We start from the raw sequence: 20,425 nt of genomic DNA, 5'->3' as shown, positions 1-20,425 counted from the left end.
TAAATCTAAATGCACCACATCTACTGGTTCTCCCTTATCTGCTCCACTAATTACATCCTCAAAAACATTCCACGAGATTTGCCTTCCATAAACCCTTGTTGGCTTTGTTCAGACCCATGAATGCTTTCTAACTGTTCTGTTATCACACCTTTTATAATAGACTCTAGAATTTTCTACCAATGTTAAGCTAACTGGTCTGTAATTTGTTGTTTTTCCCTCTGTCCCTTTAAAGTGTAGGGCCACATTTACCACCCTGAAATCCATCATAACTGCTCCAGAATCTGTTGAGTTTACAAAGACCACCACCACATCCAATGTTTCTCGGGCAACTTCTTTTAGTACTCTTATGTAGATTACATGCCCTGGTAATCTGTCACTGTTTAACCCCATTAATTTCCCCAGCACTATTTTCTGACAAATACAGATTTCTTTCAATTCTGCCCTTTCACCAGGCCATTGGATCCCTAACACTTCTGGCAGGTTATTTCTGCAGGTTTTTCTGCCATTCCTTGGTTCCCTAGTCTAACTTACCCAGTTTTAAACTGTAAGGCAAATGTAGTTTTCTTCACTAATCTTTTTTCTCTTCAAGTATTTCCAGAGTTGCTTATGGTCTGTTTCAATACAGTTATAGAAATCTACAGCACTTCAAAGTCCCTTTGGCCCAGCAGCCCATTGAGTCTGTGTCAGTCAAAAATCAACCACCTAACTATTCTATTCCCATTTCCCAGAACTTGGCCTTTGGCCTTGGCATCGCAAGTGTGCATTTAATATTTCTTAAACATTATAAGCACTTCTGCCTCTACCACCCTTATAGGCAATTTTACTCTCTTATTCTGTTTTTCCTCCCTTGAACAAATTTTTTGTCGGCTACTGCCAACATCTAATCAATCCTCACGTTCATTGTAATTTTTTGATGATTTGTCTCCTCTTTGGATCTAAGCCTCTTCCTAATTTCTTTTGTAAGCCATGGTTGAGCCATCTTACCTCTTTACTTTTGTGTCAGATATAAAGGAATAATTGTTGCAGTTTATACATTTTTTTAAAGATGAACCATTGCTTAACTATTCTAAGCACAAGACATGCACTCTGTTTTGGTTTGCCTACATTTTACAGGTCATATAATTTGTACGGATTAGTTACGCAGCACTTCTTAGCAGATGCAAATAATATTTCTATCAAGGAAGGTTGATGAAGCTTTAGCCACAGTGAAATCTAGCGCTAATGTTCATCTATCCATTTACTATTCAAAGAAACTGTTCTTTGCCTCATCTACAGTATCGAAAAACAATTACGCTACTGCTTTGTGAGTTTGAGGGAGATTGCTTCAGAGTTCAAAATAATCAATCACCAAGATATATTTACAAAGCTCTTCTGTTGAATCCTGAGGCTTAGTACAAATTACTTGGATTACAAAGAGGTAAAGGCATATTCTCATTGCAAGATTGGGATCATCTCCAGCATTAGCTTGAGATGCTGCAGTTAGGACAAATATCTATAATGCAAATGAAAAACAAACATTTCATTATGAAAAATATTCAGGAGAAAATTTTAAAAATTATACTCTCAGCTTTGCTTTCAGTTAGAAGTTACACTGAATGTTTTAAATTTAGTCAAAATAGCTTTAACTTAAAGTGCTCCAAATAAATAAATTTACTGAAGTTTATGAGAAAACATTAATATTTGAATAAGCAGATCAATTTATGTTGCAACTAAAATTTACCTGGATCATATTTCGACTTTGCACTTATTGCACTTCTACTTGTCAGAAAGCCAACAGAAAATTATGAAACTAGGATGAGTGTTGCATGAAAATTGACTACAATTGGCTTTTTGATTAAAATTTCAGCAGCATTTCCTAAGCACAGAATTTTAAGAAAAGTCACTGATATTCTGAACCCAGCTGAACTGACTAGTGAACAGGTCAAATCCAAGAATGGAAACAGGTTTCACAAGTGATTTTCTTTCATTTAACATGGCAGTCTTCCACAGAAACAAAGTTCTAGTACAAAAGCAAGAAAGTGGTGTTGAATTTGTCTAAGGCCCATCTTCTCAAAACTCGCTTGTCTAAGACACATGATAAACATCACCTTGGAGTACTGTGCACAGTTGCAGACACCACTTTATAGGAATGATGTAAATGCATTGGAGAGAGTGCAAAAATGAATTACAAGAATGGAAAACTTCAGAGATTAGATTGAATCGATTGAGACTGTTCTCCTTGGAGAGAAGGTAGAGAGGAAATTTGATAGAAGTTTTCAAAATCATGAGTGGGCCGTATGGAGGAAATAGGGAGAAGGCATTGCCACATGTACAAGATAAAAAGCACAAGTGGACATGGATCTAAAGTGATATGCAATCGAAGTAAGGTAGATGTGAGAAAAACATTTTCACATAGCAAATAGTTAGTGTATGGAATGCACTGCCTGGAAACGTGGTGAAGACAGGCTGAGGCATTCAAGAAAACATTAGATGAATATTTGGAAAGGAATGATGTGCTGGAATATGGAGAAAAAGCAAGAGTTTAGCATTAGGTAATAGAACTAATGCAGACACGATGGGCTGTACGGCCTCCTGATGCAACGTAACAAATCTGTGATTCTGTGAGCATAAACTCAAAGGCTGCAGATTTGATTTTAACAATACAACAGATTTATTAAAAGAAACAAGCTATCTAAACATAACACAATCTGAAAAGAAATCAGAATACATGCCGTATCTACTCCTCAACACCATCAATTTACAGTTAATTTCCTTCCATATCAAATCTGTTGGTCAGATTTAACTGTTTCTTCTCACTCACAGCACCATGAGCTGAGACCTTCTTCTCTGACCTTTCAAAACTGAGATAGTACACTTTCTCCATTTTGAATAGCCAGTCTGGTGTAAGGAGTGCCATTTGTATATACTTTAATGTCATTTCTTTCTGAGCTTGGATTTTGAACTAGTGGTATGTGGAGATGTCTGCATCTATGATGAGGTTTAAATATTAACTTTGAAGTGTTTCTGGGAATTTCTTTTAAAATTCAATATGAGATAAATTGTTTTTCGAGGCTAATGAGAATTTGTCTGCATTGGGAGAGGCTTTATGAGGAAAATGATAATGTAGTGAATTAGCTTTCGGTTAGAAAATTCTGGAAATTATTATGGCTGAGGGGAAACAGCCTTGGATTGGAAAGGTTTTCAATTCAGGATTGCAGAAGTCTCAGTTGAAGCTGAACATGTGAAATTCTGAAAGCAGTGCGAATGCTTACAACTGTTAAGTAATATATTACCTCAGTATAAGGAATTTAATTTTAAAGGACAGAGCAGAAGTGTTTGCTTAAAATACTAAGGGAGATTTTTGAAGCTGAGAAGGTGTAAGTCAGAGCAGGCATAATTCTGCACCCATATCTTCTATTGTTACCATTAAATTTATTCAGGACTGAGATAGACAGATTTCTAAATAGAAAGGGAATCAGGGGTTATGGGCATATGACAGGGAAGTGGGCTTGAGGATGATCAGATCAACCCTGATCTCACTATTCCCTGTCTTATCTTACAGTCAGGTGTGTCAAGGCTCAAGAAAGAGACAAAGAGGTATTCAAGACTGGGAATGGATGCCACAGTAGATCAAGCCCTATAAAGATAATACTCCAGGGCTCGCTTTCTCTCTCTGGTATGAGGAATGTAAAGAAGCACTGTTAGAATTGAATTTGACAATGATTTGAAATCTTTAAATTTGGCTTACGTGTAAGTGGTTTAGTTTATTCTATTTTATCTTCGCAGAATCACAAAAAAGCTTTTTTTTTGCATGATAAGCTTCTGTAATATTCTGGAATCTGAAACTTTGCAGCATTTTCAGTGCAAAACAAACCAAAAGAAAATCAGATAAACAAAAAGCAAAATTTCACTCTGGGATGTAACTTGTCCTATAACAACATCATCTGGGATCATAATACATTCCGGATATTTAATCAAATACTCCTGAACTGGAAATTTCACAAATTACAGTCTTCAACCAAGGTAATTTATTCCTTAACTGCTGTGAGCTAACAAATTTTCGAGATGACCATACTTGCATGTGGCTTCAGTCAGGCATCTTTGAAAAGCTGAAATGTTTTTTAAGCAAATTTAAGAACAACTTGCTCATTTGGCATCTGCTAGGCCAACTTAATTTTAGTTAATTTTTCTCTCTCATGTTGTTAAACCCCACAGTCCAAGCATGCTTCCATTAACACATCAGGAGGCATGGACTGGTTTCAAATAATGGTTCTGGAAAGACTGACCTCGTCAATTTTTAAACACTTCATAATAATAAAGCAATCCTCTGTACCACTTGATTAAAATCTAAACTCTACAAGAAATGATATTAATGTCTCACAGGTAGGTGGCCTATAGACCTGGCCCTTTCTGTTCTTCCTATTGGACTTACTTGTCTTAACATCGACCATCTCAATCATTCCACATGCTGGTCTACTACTCTACTTCCACCCCCATGCCACGTCGATTTTAAACCCTCCCAAGTGGCACTAGCAAACTTCCCTGCAAGGGTATTTGTACCTTTCTGGCTTAGGTGAAACCTAACCTTCTTATTCAGCTTAATCCTGTCCTAGAAGACGTCCTAATGATCCAATTGGGCCCGTCCATATTCATGCCAATATGCATAATCGAATTGGCAGAGAAAGTCAAATGATGGATCCATCTGGGATCAGGCCATTTGAATCTGGTGAAGTGTAATCAGGTAGGTTTAATCAAGTCAGAGTAAAAGATCCCCTTGGAAACAATGGCCATAACATGGTCGAATTTAGCATTCAGTTTGAGATAAAGGAACTTGGGTCGGAAACAACTGTGCTAAATTTAAATAAGTTTATTACAAAACAGTGAGGGCTGAACTGGCTGGAGTAGACTGGGGAAGATGTTTAGCAGCAAAGGCAGTCAAGGAGTGATGACAGACATTTAAGAAAGTAGTTCATGGCTTACAGCAAAGATAAAACTCTGTGAAGATGAAGGGTTCTCCGAAGGGGATAAAACAACCATGGTCACCTGGGGAATTTAAGGATAACATCAGATTGAAAATTAACAATGTGGTAAACTAATGGATTGGGAAAGTTTCAAACAGACAACAAAAGTCAACCAAATCAAATAATGAACAGGAAGGAAATACACTTCAAGGGTAAATGTGCAAGTAATATCAAAATAGTGAGCAAAAGGGTCTTTATTTATAAAAAAAACAAGTGAGAAGCCAAACTGAACATCAGTCCTTTAGAGAATGAGTCTGGGGCAATAATAGTGGAATCAGGAAATTGAAGAGGATTTGAATAAACACTCTGTATCTGCCTTCACAGTAGAAGAAAGAATCATTACGAATTAAAGTGGCAAAATGAGAAGAGGAAGCACATGCAATAAGTATCATTATATAAAATTTGTTAAGTAAACTAATGGGGCTATAGGGTGAGAGATAAAACCCTTGCACCTAATGGAATGCATCTTCAGATATGAAAGGAAGTACACAGAGGTAGTTGGTACACTGGTAGTAATCTTTCAGGAATTCTTCGATCCTTGGGTTCATGAACAGAAATCATGCCTGAAAGAATTACTAGAACTCTTTGAAGAGGTAAGCAGGAGAAATAAAGCAGAATCAGTAGATGCAATGTATTTGGATTTTCAGAGGTGTTTGATAAGGTACCACCCTTTAGGCTATTTAATATGAGCCTATGGTGGTGGAGGTAGTATAGCACCGTAGGTTGAGGAAAAGCTAACTAATACAGAACCCTCTCCCCCTCCCCCTTTTCTGACGAAGGATCTAGGCCTGAAACATCAGCTTTTGCGCTCCTAAGATGCTGCTTGGCCTGCTGTGTTCATCCAGCTCCACACTTTGTTATCTTGGGTTCTCCAGCATCTGCAGTTCCCATTATCTCTAACTAATACATGGTTGGGAAATGGGGGACACTTTCAGGATGGCAAACTATAATTAGTGGTTGTCACAGAGAACAGTACTGGGGTCACAATTATCAGCAATATATTGCAATGACTTAGATGAGGAAACAATGTATGTTGGGCAACTTTGTACATGACTTAAAACTAAAAGTGAGGGCAAGTGATGTGGATGAAACAAAAAAACCTGCACAGGGATATAAGATTGGTTAAAAAGAGTAGGAAAAAGCTCAGTAGATGTAACGTAATGTAGGAAAATGTGAGGTTATGCACTTTGGCAAGAGGAATAGAGGAGCTGAATATTATTTCAATAACAAGAACAAAAGCAGAAGTTGCTTGAAAAGCTCAGCAGATCTGGCAGCATCTCTGAAGGGAAATCAGAGTTAACATTTCGGGTCCAGTGGCCCTTCTTCAGTTCTGAGCAAGGGTCATGAGACCTGAAACATTAACATGATTTTGCATCAGAAATGCTGCCAGACCTGCTGAGTTTTTCCAGCAACTTCTGCATTTGCTTCTGATTTATAGCATTTGCAGTTCTTTCATTTTTTATTATTTCAACACCACTGGAATGCCAAGAGACAGTGGTTGGATCACCTTTACTTGGAGGTGGTCATTGTCTAGAATTTGTGTGGTGTCAATATTACTTGCCACTTGTTAGCCCAAGCCTGGATATTGTCCAGATCTTGTTGCATTTGAACATGGACTTCTTCAGTACTTGAGGAGTCACAAATACTGCTGCACATTGTGCAATCTCCAAACATCCCCACTTCTGACATTACGATGGAGGGAGGATCATTCACAAAGCAGATGAAGATGCCTGGGCCTACCACACCACCCTGAGGAACTCTTGCAGAGATGTCCTAGAGTTAAGATGACTGACATCCAACAACCACAACTACAACCATCTTCCTATGTATCAGGTATGACTTCAACAAGCAGAAAGTTAGCATCCGATCCCCATTAATTCCACTTTTTCTAGGGCTCCTCGATGCCACTCTCAGTCAAACGCAGCCTTGATATCAAGGGTGGTCACTCTCACCTTACCTCTGGAATTCAGCTCTTTGGTCCATGTTTAATCAAGCTGTAAAGAGGTCAGGAGTTGGCGTCAGTGGGCTGGTTATTGCTGAGCAAGTGCTGCTTGATAACAATATGGATGACACTTTCCATCCACTTACTAATGATAAGTTGGAAATTGGGTGGGTTGGATCTGTCCTGGTTTTTGTTTAAGTCCCAAGGCAATTTTCCACATTGTCAGGTGGATACCAGGGTTGTAACTAAACTGGAAAAACTTGAATAGGGCAGCAGCAAGTCCTGGAACTCAAGTCTTCAGTTTTACTATTGGAATGTTGTTGGGGCCCATCATTTCTGTGGTACCCAGTGCCTTCAACTATATTCGTATCACCTGGGGTAAACCGAATTGGATGACGACTGGAGTCGTGACGCTGGTGAGTACTGGAGGAGGCTGAGATAGGTCATTCACTCGACACTTCTGATTGATGATTACTGCATATACATCAGCCTTATATTTTACACTGGTGTGTTGGTCTCTTCAATCAATGCTGTTGGGGATATTTATGGACCCTCCTCCTCCACTGAGTTGTTTAACTGTCCACCATCAGTCACAACTGCATGTGGAAGGGCTTCAGAGCTTAGATCTGATCCTTGGTTATGGGATTGCTTAGCTCTGTCTGTCCATTTGCTACTTATACAGTTTGGCAAGCCACCAGATTGACACCTCATCTTCAGGTATGTCTGGTACTCCTCCTGGCATGCCCTCCTGCACTCTCCATCGGGCTAAGGCTGAACCCCTGGCTTGATGATAATGGTCGAGTGGGGGATATGCAGATTGTGGTGGAGTACAATTCTGCTCGTGTGGATGAGTCACAGCACCTCAGGGATACCCAGTCTTGAGTTGCTAGATCTGTTCAAAGTCTGTCCCATTTAGCACGGTGATAGTGCCACACAACAAGATGGAGGGCATTCTCAATGTGAAGATGGGACTTTGTCCCCACAAGGACTGTGCATGGACAGATTGCATCTGCAGCTGACAGATCAGTCAGGATAGCACCAAGTATGTTTTTCCCTCTTCTCGGTTCCCTCACCACCTGGTGTAAATGTTGAAGCTGCAGTAAGCCCCACACAATCTGACAATATACAACTATGTTTCTGCTTCACACAAAGAGTCTAGCATGAGATCCCGATGAAGACAGACAATGTCATGTCATCTGACAGTCTTTTGTAATTATGTCTAACTAGTCAATGCAACTTGTAACCTTGGCGTCACGCAAAAAAACTTGTAGAAGACAAATGTCTCTTCGAATTAAATGTGCATACAGCTTTATCCCCAGCCAATCTAATTTAGATGGGCTCTCAAATTTGGAATAAGAATTGCTGGCAACACTCCGTCCAAACCACAGGTTAGCATGAGAGATAATGGGAACTGCAGATGCTGGAGAATCCAAGACAACAAAATGTGAGGCTGGATGAACACAGCAGGCCCAGCAGCACCTCAGGAGCACAGAAGCTGACGTTTCGGGCCTAGACCCTTCATCAGAGAGGGGGATGGGGTGAGGGTTCTGGAATAAATAGGGAGGGAGGGGGAGGCGGACCGAAGATGGAGAGAAAAGAAGATAGGTGGAGAGGAGAGTATAGGTGGGGAGGTAGGGAGGGGATAGGTCAGTCCAGGGAAGACGGACAGGTCAAGGAGGTGGGATGAGGTTAGTAGGTAGATGGGGGTGCGGCTTGGGGTGGGAGGAAGGGATGGGTGAGAGGAAGAACAGGTTAGGGAGGCGGAGACAGGTTGGACTGGTTTTGGGATGCAGTGGGTGGAGGGGAAGAGCTGGGCTGGTTGTGTGGTGCAGTGGGGGGAGGGGACGAACTGGGCTGGTTTAGGGATGCAGTTGGGGAAGGGGAGATTTTGAAACTGGTGAAGTCCACATTGATACCATTAGGCTGCAGGGTTCCCAGGCGGAATTTGAGTAGCTATTCCTGCAACCTTCGAGTGGCATCATTGTGGCACTGCAGGAGGCCCATGATGGACATGTCATCTAAAGAATGGGAGGGGGAGTGGAAACGGTTAGCGACTGGGAGGTGCAGTTGTTTATTGCGAACCGAGCGGAGGTGTTCTGCAAAGCGGTCTCCAAGCCTCCGCTTGGTTTCCACAATGTAGAGGAAGCCACACCGGGTACAGTGGATGCAGTATACCACATTGGCAGATGTGCAGGTGAACCTCTGCTTAATGTGGAATGTCATCTTGGGGCCTGGGATAGGGGTGAGGGGGAAGGTGTGGGGGCAAGTGTAGCATTTCCTGCTGTTGCAGGGGAAGGTGCCGGGTGTGGTGGGGTTGGAGGGCAGTGTGGAGCGAACAAGGGAGACCCCGCCCCCGCCACAACCGCCCAAAGAGGATCCCCCTCGTTCTCACACATCACCCCACCAACCTCCGGATACAACGCATCATCCTCCGACACTTCCGCCATCTACAATCCGACCCCACCACCCAAGACATTTTTCCATCCCCACCCCTGTCGGCTTTCCGGAGAGACCACTCTCTCCGTGACTCCCTTGTTCGCTCCACACTGCCCTCCAACCCCACCACACCCAGCACCTTCCCCTGCAACCGCAGGAAATGCTACACTTGCCCCGACACCTCCTCCCTCACCCCTATCCCAGGCCCCAAGATGACATTCCACATTAAGCAGAGGTTCACCTACACATCTGCCAATGTGGTATACTGCATCCACTGTACCCGGTGTGGCTTCCTCTACATTGGGGAAACCAAGCGGAGGCTTGGAGACCGCTTTGCAGAACACCTCCGCTCGGTTCGCAATAAACAACTGCACCTCCCAGTCGCTAACCATTTCCACTCCCCCTCCCATTCTTTAGATGACATGTCCATCATGGGCCTCCTGCACTGCCACAATGATGCCACCCGAAGGTTGCAGGAACAGCAACTCATATTCCGCCTGGGAACCCTGCAGCCTAATGGTATCAATGTGGACTTCACCAGTTTCAAAATCTCCCCTTCCCTAAACCAGCCCAGTTCGTCCCCTCCCCCCACTGCACCACACAACCAGCCCAGCTCTTCCCCTCCACCCACTGCATCCCAAAACCAGTCCAACCTGTCTCCGCCTCCCTAACCTGTTCTTCCTCTCACCCATCCCTTCCTCCCACCCCAAGCCGCACCCCCATCAACCTACTAACCTCATCCCACCTCCTTGACCTGTCCGTCTTCCCTGGACTGACGTATCCCCTCCCTACCTCCCCACCTATACTCTCCTCTCCACCTATCTTCTTTTCTCTCCATCTTCGGTCCGCCTCCCCCTCTCTCCCTATTTATTCCAGAACCCTCACCCCATCCCCCTCTGATGAAGGGTCTAGGCCCGAAACGTCAGCTTCTGTGCTCCTGAGATGCTGCTTGGCCTGCTGTGTTCATCCAGCCTCACATTTTGTTGTCACAGGTTAGCATGGTTGGTTACACAACATATGACAATGAGTGATTCAGAGATAGTACGAACTGCCATTGTTGGAGAATCTGAGATAACAAGGTGTAGAGCTGGATGAACACAGCAGGCCAAGCAGCATTAGAGGAGCAGGAAAGCTGACGTTTCGAGTCTGGACCCCTCTTCAGAAATGGAGGAGGGGAAGGGGATTCTGAAGTAAACACGGCGAGAGGGGGAGGCAGATGGAAGATGGGTAAAGGACCACATTGGTGGAGAGGAGATGGACAGGTCAAGAAGGCGGGGATGGAGCCAGTAAAGGTGAGTGTATGTGGGGAGTTAGGACGGGGGTTGGCCAGTCAAGAGAAGATGGACAAGTCAAGGAGGCAGGGATGAGGGTCATAGGTAGGATGGGGGGTGGGGGTTGAGGTGGGAGGAGGGGATAGATGGTAGGAAGGACAGTTTAGGGAGGCAGGGACGAGCTGGACTGGTTTTGGGATGCGGTTGGGGGAAGAGAGAGTTTGAATCTTATGAAGTCCACATTGATAACATTGGGCTGCAGGGTTCCCAAGCAATATGTGTGCTGTTCGTGCAAACTTCAAGTAGCATCATTGTTGCAATGGAGGAAGCCAATTTTTTTCGAGGTGACACCAAACTGCCAACAATAATTTATTCTTAAATTGAAATCAGTCTTATACAGACGAGAAATCAAGAAAATCCCAGGATCTGTCCCAGGCTGTACGGACTTAGTTAGACAATAGCTACAATGGTAGAAAAATTAGCCTGAGTACATATAAATGAGCGAAGCACAACTTCAGCAAAAATGCCTGGATTTCAATGGAGGCTCAGCAATGATGTCTGCCCCATTTCAGTGCTAACAGTCTGACTTCACTGATGCAAAATAATGGCAAATAGCCACTAGGCGAAATACCACGGTGCTGTCAAATTGCACTCTATTGTAGCATTAAGTATGCAAAAATAGGCTATTACCGTGCTTTGTGCTGGGCATGTCTTTCTTAAAATTTAACATTTCGAGAAACTTACTTATCTGAAACTTCAGCAGCATTTAGAATTTAAAAATATAAAGTCTATAAGTGAGGAGGAACTATAAAGACCATAAAATAGAGACATTTGTTTTGTATAACCCTGTCTTTGTTACTACAATGATATTTAATTAATACGAACATCATGATGCCCTTTTATTTTATATGGAATACCTCACAATTTTGTGCATCAGTCTTGTGCAAGGACTATGCTTATCTTCTCTATTATTTCATTTTCAGTATATGTGTGTTTCAGCATATCTTTCCTGGAAGTATTAACAGATGTTTAAAAATCCTTTGTAGATTATCCAGTCTTTATTTGCACTTTTATTAAAACGACTGCATCTTAACGGAAATCAAATTATACTAAATGTAAGAATCCTGTGCCTGCCCCAGTGGCACATTTGGTAATGATGGTTATATTTATTTCATCAGAAGCATGTCAGGTAGGGATCACCGTCTTCCAGTCTCTAAAGTCCATAGGAGGAAGGCCATGAATGAAGTTCCTGCTCATTAAGGGGACAATTAATCCAACTACTGTTGGTATTAACCTGGAAATGGGCAGGAGGCTTGCCTTTCAATAAAATGGCTGGCCTCGGAATGGCTAGTTGCTGTATGCTGGCCTGACTTCACGGTCCTCAATCATAGCGAAAGGAGTATTCCTGGCCTAGAAGTGGAACAAGATATGGATACAAAGGTAGCGCAGCACTCACATCAGTTCTCCAACCAGTAGCCAAGACCCACCCCCTCTTTAAAGATTCTGCACCAAGCTTCCTTGAGGTAAGGGAGGGTAACTTTGTACATTTAAGCTGCTTGTCAACATGTAATCAACGTCAACTATTTCAGAGATTACAAAGCTGCAAGGAAATGACGGTATGATTATGAAATGATAGCAACATTTAAATCCATCAAGTGAAAATACTGAAGCTGGTTGTACCCTTGATTTAAAGACAAACTGTAAGTTTTAATGAGATAACCAAGTGTGGAGCTGGATGAACACAGCAGGCCAAGCAGCATCTTAGGAGCACAAAAGCTGATGTTTTGGGCATAGGCCCTTCTTCAGAAATGGGGGAAGGGAGGGGGTTCTGAAATAAATAGGGAGAGAGGGGGAAGCGGATCGAAGATGGGTAGAGGAGAAGATAGGTGAAGAGGAGACAGACAAGTCAAAGAGATGGGGATGGAGCCAGTGAAGGTGAGTGTAGGTGGGGAGGTAGAGAGGCGATAGGTCAATCCGGGGAGGACGGACAGTTCAAGGGGACAGGATGAGGTTAGTAGGTAGGAAATGGGGGTGCGGCTTGAGTTGGGAGGAGGGGATAGGTGAGAGGAAGAATGGGTTAGGGAGGCAGGAAGGAGCTGGGCTAGTTTTGGGATGCAGTGGGGGAAGGGGAGATTTTGAAGCTTGTGAAATCCACTTTGATACCATTGGGCTGCAGGGTTCCCAAGCGGAATATGAGTTGCTGTTCCTGAAACCTGCAGGTGGCATCATTATGGCACTGCAGGAGGCCCAGGATGGACATGTCGTCTGAGGAATGGGAGGGGAAGTTGAAATGGTTTGCGACTGGGAGGTGCAATTGTTTCTTGCGAACCGAGCGTAGGTGTTCTGCAAAGCAGTCCCCAAGCCTCTGCTTGGTTTCCCCGATGTACAGCCACAATGGGAACAGCGGATGCAGTATACCACATTGGCAGATGTGCAGGTGAACATTTGCTTGATGTGGAAAGTCTTCTGGGGCATGGGAATGCGGTCAAATATGGTCACCACCGGGCTAGCAGCTCCTTCTGTTATTTTTTTATTTCACCATCTGCCATCATTCGATTCAACCCCGTATCCTCAGGGTATTAAACAAAAAGAAAAAGTACTACAGAAACTCAGCAGGTCTGGCAGCATCTTTTGAGAGAGAGAAAAACAGAGTTAACATTTTGAGTCTCATATGACACGTTCAGAATATTAGTCTAGGATTCTGGATTATTGATGACTCCATACCACCACCTCCCCCTATAATAATGAATTAATATAGAATTTAGCAGCTAAGTCCCAGTATATCTCCTCTGACAATATGCTAAAAGGCAATAGTGAACTGACCCCAGTGTTCTTCTCTTTTTCATGCATTTTCTAATGTTTCAAGTGAGCACTCCATCATAAAAAATCATTTTCCTTTAACCAGCAAGCTGAAGATCCAGTTTGTTCTTTCACAGGCAAACCAGTCAGAATGTACAATGTATTTTTAATGAGTTTATGAATATCACTGAGATATATTCATGAGTTCAAAATGCTCTTGTTGCTATAAGGGAAAAACAGATGAAGTCAGTTTGAACATGCGGAAAAAAAACGTATATGCTTCAATCATTTTTAATAGACTCTTAAACTGCTCCCAGATTATTAGGCACACGACTATAGCCAGTTTGTTCAGTACATATTTTATCTCTCATTAATTTAATAACTCATTAAAAATTATTTTATTCAACCTATCCTTTCTGATCACATTATCTGCATGACCAGCATATGTCTTTCATGGGGATTTGTTTATTCTTTACTGACGTTATTACTAAAGCTGTTCCAGTGATTATACTCAATTGAGTCCTCAAATTTCTTGCCCCCGCTCCTTGGACAGCAATATTTCTGAATTTTAAATTTCATTCTTTGCCGTCACTATCCATAAGCCACAATATAAATTCAATTCTTGCTATCTCATCAAGATCAATCATCATTGACTCAAGGTATGAGCTGCCTTTAATGTATTCCTGGCAACACTGGATGATAGAGTCATAGAATCATACAGCATGGAAATAGGCCCTTCAGCCCAACTCATCCATGCTGTCCAGGTTTCCTAAACTGCACTAGTACTATTTGCCTGTGTTTGGCCCATATCCCTTTAAACCCTTCCTGTCCGTGCACCTGTCCAAATGCCTTTTAAATGCTGTAATTATACCACTCTCTACCATTTCCTCTGAAAGATCATTCCATTTACGCACCACCCTCTGTGTGGGAAAAGTTGACACTCAGGTTCCTTTTAAAGCTTTTCCCTCTCACCTCAAACCTATGCCCTCTTAGGGTCACTGGACCCAAAACTTTAACTCTGATTTTCTCTTCACAGATGTTGCCAGACCCGTTGAGCTTTTTCAGCGACTTCTGTTTTTGTTCCTGTTTTATAGCAACCTCTGTTTTTTTGGTTTCTGTAACTTCTAGTTTTGGACTCCCCTACCCTGGGTGAAAGACCTTGGCTATTCACCTTATCCAAGCCCCTCATGATTTTTCAAACCTCTATAAGGTCACCCTCTGATATTCTGAGGCAAGAAATTCCAGCCTATTCAGCCTCTCTTTATTACTCAAATCCTCCAGTCTTAGTCACAACCTTTGAAACATTTTTGCACCCTTTCCAATTTAATAACATCCTTCCTATGGCAGCACGACCAGAATTGGTGACAGTACTTCATATGTGGCCTCACCCACATCTTCTACAGTCATAACATGATACCCCAAGTAGTATACTCAATGCCCTGACTGATGAAGGAAAGCCTTCTTCACCACCCTGCCTATCTGTGACTCCACATTCAGGGAACTATGTATCTGCACCCCTAGGTGTCTCTGTTGGATAACATTCCTCAGGACCCTACCATTAACTGTGCAAGTTCTACCCTGGTTTGTCTTATCAAAATGCAACGCCTCACATTTATGTGAATTAAACTCCATCTGCCATTCTTCATCCACTGGCCCAGTTGATCAAAATCCCATTGTACTCTTTAATCATGTAGAGATCATGTATCACAATTGCCAAATCAGGATGCAAACCATTTGGGTATTCCCAATGAATATTTCAGTTGACTGAAATCTCTAAATAAATTAATTATGTTTCCACATACACCCTATTGAATATTTTCATCCAGCAAACAGAACTGAATCTTTCTTCTCACCTGTAACTTCTGTTCTGTCTGTAAAATACATGCTTTACTTTGAATAATGTTTGTTTTTTTTTAACAAAGATGTCAAACAAAGAGCAAAGTCAGAAGTGACGTGACACCTGGTTAAAGTCCAACAAGCTGATTTGAAATCACAAGCTTTCGGAGTGCAGCCCCATTGTCAGATGAAAGTCTGGCTTTCATCTGATGAAGAGGCAGTGTTTCGAAAGCTTGTAATTTCAAATACACCTGTTGGACTACAACCTCATGTCATGTGACTTCTGACTGTCCATGCCAGACCAACACCAGCACCTCCACATCATGGCGACCGTCAACAAAACAAAGAATAGCCCATTGTGCAATTTTTCATACAGGATCACCTTCTTTCGTCTCTCAAGCTCATCTGACACTTAACACCACACTATCTGTTTTCCTGGCTACCATTGTTTCAAAACTCTCTTTATCTTCATCACTCGTATTCACTATCTTCAATAAGTTATGTTTTGACACAACTACAAACTTTTATGCTCCACAAATGTGTGTACATTTTACACTTTATTTAGCTGACAGATGCAATAATGAGCTTTTCTACACTTTACACAGGAGTGCATTCAGCCATCTGCTCATAATGCAGCACCAGGGTATGAAAATCATCAACCAAAAACAAACTGCAGTTGCAGATCTTAATTGTGTTTGACAAATCATGGCTCCCAGTAAAGGGAAAGAATCACCTTCTAATTCCACGCCCTGCCCTATGCATGGAGCGATTGAAGATTCACACTTTACCAGAGGAGTTCAAGTCACAAGCTGCAGTAACTGATCAAATTTTACATGTTATCTTTAAACCAGTTTAAAGTCAAAAGCTGAGGCAAAAATAACTCCATAAAAATAAGTTAACCAGTTCTGGTAAGAGAGATAATGGGAACTGCAGATGCTGGAGAATCCCAGATAACAAAGTGTGGAGCTGGATGAACACAGCAGGCCAAGCAGCATCTTAGGAGCACAAAAGCTGACGTTTCGGGCCAAGACACATCAACAGAAAAAGGGGAGGGGGAGAGGGTTCTGAAATAAGTAGGGAGAGAGGGGGAGGCAGATCAAAGACAGAGGAGAAGATAGGTGGAGAGGACAGGAGACAGACAAGTTAAAGGGGCGGGGATGGAGCCTGCAGAGGAGAGTATGGGTGGGGAGGTAGGGAGGGGACAGGTCAGTCTGGGGAGGATGGACAGGTCAAGGGGGCGGAATGAGGTTAGTAGGTAAGAAATGGAGGTGCAGCTTGAGGCCAGAGGAGGGGATAGGTGAGAGGAAGAACAAAATAGGGTGGCGGGAATGAGCTGGGCTGGTTTTGGGATACAGTGGGGGGAGGGGAGATTTTGAGGCTTGTGAAACCCACTTTGATACCATTGGGCTGCAGGGTTCCCAAGCAGAATATGAGTTGCTGTTCCTGCAACCTTTGGGTGGCATCGTTGTGGCACTGCAGGAGGCCCAGGATGGACATGACGTCTAAGGAATGGGCGGGCGAGTTGAAACGGTTCGCAACTGTGAGGTGCAGTTGTTTATTGTAGACCGAGCGTAGGTGTTCTACAAAGCGGTCCCCAAGCCTCCGTTTGGTTTCCCCAATGTAGAGCAGGCTACAACGGGTACAGCGGATGCAGTATACCACATTGGCAAATGTGCAGGTGAACATCTGCTTGATATGGAAAGTCTTCTTGGGGCCTGGGATGGATGTGAGGGAGGAGGTGTGGGGGCAAGTGTAGCACTTCCTGTGGTTGCAGGGGAAAGTGCTGGGTGTGGTGGGTTTGGAGGGAAGTGTGGAGCGGACAGGGGAGTCCCGGAGAAAGTGGTCCCTCCGTAAGGCAGACAAGGGTGGGGATGGAAAAATGTCTCGGGTGGTAGGGATGGATTGTGAATGGCGGAAGTGTCGGAGGATGATGGATTGTATCTGGAGGTTGGTGGGGTGGTATGTGAGGACAAGGGGGATTCTCTTTGGCGGTTATTGTGGGGACGGGGTGTGAGGGATGAGTTGCCGGAAATGCGGGTGACACAGTCGAGGGCATTCTCGACCACTGCGGAGGGAAGTTGTAGTCCTTGAAGAACGAGGGCATCTGGGATGTATGGGAGTGGAATGACCCATCCTGGGAGCAGATATGGCAGAGGTGAAGGAATTAGGAATACAGGATGGAATTTTTGCAGGAAGGTGGGTGGGAGGAGGTGTATTCTAGGTAGCTGTGGGAGTCGGTGGGCTTGAAATGGATATCGGTTTCTAGGTGGTTGCCTGAGAGATCCAGGGAGGGGAGGGATGTGTTGGAGATGGTCCAGGTGAACTTGAGGTTGGGGTGGAAGGTGTTGGTGAAGTTGATAAACTGTTCGAGCTCCTCTTGGGAGCACGAGGCGGCGCCGATACAGTCATCAATGTAACTGAGGAACAGGGGGTTTTAGGGCCAGTGTAGGTACGGAAGAGGGATTGTACCACGTAACCTATAAAGAGGCAGGCATAGCTTGGGCCCATGCAGGTACCCATGGCCACCCCCTTTGACTATAGGAAGTGAGAGGAATCGAAGGAGAAGTTATTGAGGGTGAGGACGAGTTTGGTTGGGCGGATGAGGGTGTTGGTGGAGGGCTTTCCAGAAGGACAACTCTCTCCATGACTCCCTTGTCCGATCCACACTCCCCTCCAACCCCACCACACCTGGCACATTCCCCTGCAGCCGCAGGAAGTGCTACACTTGCCCCCACACCTCCTCCCTCACCCCCATCCCAGGCTCCAAGAAGACTTTCCACATCAAGCAGGTGTTCACCTGCACATCTGCCAATGTGGTATACTGCATCTGCTGTACCCATTGTGGCCTCCTCTACATCGGGGAAACCAAGCGGAGGCTTGGGACCGCTTTGCAGAACACCTACTCTCGGTCCACAATAAACAACTGCACCTCCCAGTCGCAAACCATTTCAACTCCCCCTCCCATTCCTTAGATGACATGTCCATCCTGGGCCTCCTGCAGTGCCACAACGATGCCACCCAAAGGTTGCAGAAACAGCAACTCATATTCTGCTTGGGAACCCTGCAGCCCAATGGTATCAAAGGGGATTTCACAAGCTTCAAAATCTCCCCTCCCCCCAATGCATCCCAAAACCAGCCCAGATCATCCCCGCCTCCCTAACCCATTCTTCCTCTCACCTACTCCTCCTCCCACCTCAAGCCGCACCTCCATTTCCTACCTACCAACCTCATCCCACCCCCTTGGCCTGTCTGTCCTCCCCGGACTGACCTATCCCCTCCCTACCTCCCCACCTACAGTCACCTGTACAGGCTCCATCCCCCCACTTTAACTTGTCTGTCTCCTCTCCTCTCCACCTACCTTCTTCTCTCCCCATCTTGGATCCAACTCACTCCCTCTCCCTATTTATTTCAGAACCCTCTACCCCTCCCCCTTTTCTGATGAAGGGTCTAGGCCCAAAACATCAGCTTTTGAGCTCCCAAGATGCTGTTTGGCCTGCTGTGTTCATCCAGCCCCACACCTTGTTAACCAGTTCTCGTAGTATTTTTTTCTCTGATTCTTTCATGAGAAATTGGTGCCATTAATAGAGCCAACATTTCTTCCACATCCCCTAAACCCACTAAGCCACCTCAGAGGGCAGTTAAAAGTCAACCAACTTACTTTCGTTCTGGCTCAGCCAATATGTCAGCCAGTTCAAGTAAAGATAAGGATTTTAAACAAAAAAAAACGATGATAGCTTTCTGGTTACCATTATTGAGACTAGCTTTCAATTCCAGAATTAATTAACTGAATTCAAATTCATCCCTATGCTGTGCTGGGATTTGCATTTACAACCCCAGTAATAATAGCATTATCCTACAATTGATGGATTTCAAGAACAGTCATATGGCCACTGCCATTATTTCTCCTTTCTCTGCAGTACAGCTACTTTTCCTTTAATGGCCCTCATGATGCTCCCAAGGAACAGTAAATTACTCTAAACTACTCTACTTTTAGTTTTTAAAATGATAATATTGGTTAATGGGATGTACGCATCTATGCCAAAGCCAGCATCTTTCCCAAACTTAGTGATTTATGGCTTTCTTGAACCATTCAGTCTGTGTGATAAAGGCTTTCTTACAGGTCTGTTTGATAACATGTTTCAGGGTCTTTGAATCAGCAAGGATGAAATTAAATCTTTACAAATCAGGATGGTGCATGACTTGGCAGGAAACTCAAAAACAAAATTCCCAACCACTTCAGTTCCTGGAACTTTTAGGGAATTATCCTTGTGGGTTTGGAAGGGATTGTGTAAAGGTCTGGGAAGATTTCTGCAATGGATCTGCTTAATTCTGCCATTAGTGATGCAGGTAGTGAATGTTTACTGTCATGAATGCAGTGCCAATCCAGGATGCTACGTTAGAATGAATAAGCATTGTTGCAGTGGTTATAAATAACACCAGTATTTTATTTCAGATTTATTAATTACATAAATTTAAATTCCACCAGCTGTCATGAGTATCAGCCCAGGCCATTGCATGATTAGGATCCAGTAATATTGCCTTCATCCTCTGTCTTCATAGCAACAGGAGGAAAGTATAAAATATTCCATCAACAGTTCATAAACTTATAAAGTGCACAACCATGATCGTGTTTTACTGCATATATTGTTGCCATAGCAACATATTTGCCCTGTGGTCTGCTGCTAATGCTGTCAAACAAATATTAACAAAATGCTGACAACAGTAAAACTCACTTAGCCATATAGCCTGCAAGTAAGACATTGCATAACTTCCTGTATTATGATGTTTGCTGTGTCTCATTAGCGTAACACAGCAAGAATTAACTGCTTATAATACAACATGCTGGAAGTGGTGGGAATGGCAGAGGATGATCCATTAGAGAGAGGTTGGTAAAGTGGAGGATATTCCAATGAATCTATTTGGTAGGAAGTTCAAAGATCTTCAACCCAACAATGACAGAGTGCTTTATTTACAAATCAGGATGACGTGTAACTTGGAGGGTAGTCTAAAGCATGGGAAGAAGGAAAAACCTTTTCTCAGTTCTAGGAGAGAGATATGACAACAGGACAAAGGTCAAGAGGTCAGTCATTTAATCTATTGAGATTGCTCCACTATTCTACGAAATCATGGCTAATCTAATA

General features: G+C 43.4%; 1 protein-coding gene and 1 non-coding gene across 2 annotated transcripts in view; both read right to left on the bottom strand.

Annotated features, from left to right (window-relative positions):
• The window catches only part of adamts12 (ADAM metallopeptidase with thrombospondin type 1 motif, 12), a 532,086-nt gene that overhangs the window by 465,960 nt on the left and 45,701 nt on the right, over positions 1 to 20,425 (bottom strand). The window lies entirely within an intron of this gene.
• On the bottom strand, positions 11,552 to 11,653 carry LOC125460133 (U6 spliceosomal RNA). Its single transcript, XR_007249188.1, has one exon. It is a non-coding gene; the product is annotated as a U6 spliceosomal RNA (small nuclear RNA).

This window comes from Stegostoma tigrinum, chromosome 1 (assembly GCF_030684315.1).
Source record: "Stegostoma tigrinum isolate sSteTig4 chromosome 1, sSteTig4.hap1, whole genome shotgun sequence".
Lineage (NCBI taxonomy): Eukaryota > Metazoa > Chordata > Chondrichthyes > Orectolobiformes > Stegostomatidae > Stegostoma > Stegostoma tigrinum.
The sequence above is the reverse complement of the archived record's forward strand: the minus strand, read 5'-3'. Positions and strand labels throughout refer to the sequence as shown.